Source organism: Talpa occidentalis, unplaced genomic scaffold, assembly GCF_014898055.3.
Source record: "Talpa occidentalis isolate TD23 unplaced genomic scaffold, MPIMG_talOcc4v2.1 talOcc4.656, whole genome shotgun sequence".
NCBI classification, from domain to species: domain Eukaryota; kingdom Metazoa; phylum Chordata; class Mammalia; order Eulipotyphla; family Talpidae; genus Talpa; species Talpa occidentalis.
Genome location: NW_023605035.1, coordinates 22,926 through 25,448, shown reverse-complemented (window position 1 = coordinate 25,448; position 2,523 = coordinate 22,926). Strand labels below are relative to the sequence as shown.

Here is a 2,523-nt window from a genome sequence, read left to right as displayed (position 1 = left end):
GTTCTTAGGCAGGGCCCTCTCACAGCGATTGATGGCTTCAAAGTCCGCGAGGGTCAGAGGTGCCCAGAGTGGGTGGTCTTTGTGCAAGAGCCGGCTGGGTGGCCTGGGGAGCCAGAGGAGCCTCAGCGCCATCCGGCTGCGGAGGAGAATCTTCATGCTTCCCGGGAGGCCTGGCTGGCTGCTGTGAATGTGGGAGAACCACAGCCTGCGGGGAGAGGCAGAGGGGGTGAGTCTGCTGGCCCTCTGCAGTGAGACTGGGAAGTGCACTGTGTGCTCCTGGGGAGCTGCGGGGCACCCTGAAAAATGCCCTACAATGTCAGGCTCACCTTCTCCCCAAGCAATCCATAGATGCACAGAATGTTTGCCCTGGATTAACCAGCATTCGAGGCCTCCCCTGTCTGCTTCATATTGTTCCAACTGTATCTGCTACTCCTCCGCGTGGATTTCCTCCTGCAGTCGGCGCCCCATCCACTTTTGCTGAGTGTCTATTTCCACCCTAAGATCTGTCCTGTCCTACTCCCTGCTTCTGGCTACTCCCACCTCCTGTCCTTTTTAGCCCTTTGCTGTGGCTGGTTAGGGACCTTGATTCAACTCCTGGATTGGAGCCACTTTCTGGCTGTAGGATTTTGGGCCAATTACTTATCCTTCCTGGACTTCAGTGTTCACATCTGTAGCGGCATATGTCATACCTGCCTCCTGGGGGTATTATGACAATTTAATAGAAGACAGTGTGTGTGAAATGCCAAGCATGTACAAAATGCCTTCAAGGTTTTAGCTAATATTGTTGAGATTATTTTCTTTGGCTTCTGCAGTCATCCAAGATGCAGAAAGGAGAAGAGGTCAAGGAGCAGGAGGCCAAGAAGATGGTAAATCCTGGGTTGTAGTAAAAGCCTGGACAAGCCATCCTGCCCCAAAGGGACCTCACCGGCTTTGTCACCAGATGCAGCCGCTACATCAGACTGCAGCAGCCAGGGGTTATCTTCTACACATGACTGAAAGTGCCTCCCACATTGACCACTTCACCCTGTGCGCTTGGATCGCCAAAGACCTACTCAACTGTCTAAGCTGGCCCACCAGCACCAACCAGAGAGCAAATAGGAGAAACAGAGATTGTTGGCCCGGGCTGAGAAGAAAGTTGCTGGCACAGGGGATGTCCCACAAGGTGGCCACCTGACCTTTGAGCAGGGTTAATGCTGTCACCACCCTGCTGGAGAAGAAGGCTCAACTGGTGGTGACTGCATATCACGTGGCCCCCATCAAGCTGGTAGTCGTCCTGTTCCTGCCTGGCCTGTGTGGGAAGGTGGGGGTTCCTTACTGTATAACCCATGGGAAGTGAGGCTGGGGCGCTTGGTCCACAGAGAGACTTGTACCACCGATGCCTTCACACAGGTTTACCCAGAAGACAAGCTTCAGATAAGCTCGTGGAACTTTCAGGACCAATCACAGTGACAGAGATGATGAGAGCTGCCATCACTACAGAGGCTACATCTTGGGCCCAAACCTGTGGGCCCCATTGCTAAGTTGGAGAAGATGGAAGGCTGCAGAATTCACCACCAAATGTGAACCCTTGTGGTTCGGTACATAAAAATGATAAATATTCTCCTTCAGCCGGTGCTGATGGGGAAAAAAGGGATTATTTTCACTGGTACTTTCGTGGCATAATCTCATGAAACAATCTTATGCAAGGAATCCAGAGACCTGGATTTTATACCCAACTCTTGCAAACTCTAGCTTCAAGTTCCTTTCTAGACTCCCGTCTGTGTTCTAACATTTTCCTAATTCTGTGATTATGTCTTTCTTGAATTTCCATAGTGTGCCTTTATACTACTCATGTGACAATTGTCTATCTTGTATTATTAATTATTGTTTTTAATGTCTATGCCTTGGCCCCCTGGCCTCCCTATATAGTGTGGGCGAGGCTCTGTACTGCATCATTGGCACTTGACACCATGCACAGGGCTATCTTCAATAATAAAAGCTAATGTTTATTGAATACAGCCATTTTGCATCCCTGATATCATTCAACATTTGTGACAAAATTGTGAGGTTGTTGTTATTATTACCTCCATTTTGCAGGCAGGGAAAGTGCAATAAATAATTTGCCCAATGTCATCCACTTTATGGCAGCAGAGGCAAGGTTTGAACTTACATGCCCTGACTTCAGAGCTTGCCTGTTAAACCTCTCTGCTATTCAGTTTCCTTTATCCTACCTTGTTTAATAAAGTTTTCTTATTGATGGTGAACTCCCTTGCCTTTTTTGTCCTTCAATCCTTAATTACCTCACAACAGAGTAGAAAAATCTACAGTTGCAAAGGATGACTGTGTCTCCAGTATGGCGATAACAAACATTAAAACAAGGGTGCAAGGTGTATCACCCCCTAATTGCTGTTGACATCCCCTCTTTGCTACACATAATATCTGAAGAAGTGAGAGCCCCACTTGGTGCAATTTAGTGTAGCCCAGAAGAGCTCTTTCTGGCAGTGCCATAGGTATTCAACGCTTTATTATGTCAGCATAGAAAGA

General features: G+C 48.2%; 1 pseudogene; it reads left to right on the top strand.

Moving 5' to 3' along the window:
- Positions 1 to 821: 821 nt before the first annotated feature.
- LOC119230330 (60S ribosomal protein L7a-like) lies at positions 822 to 1,585 on the top strand (annotated as a pseudogene).
- Positions 1,586 to 2,523: the final 938 nt, after the last annotated feature.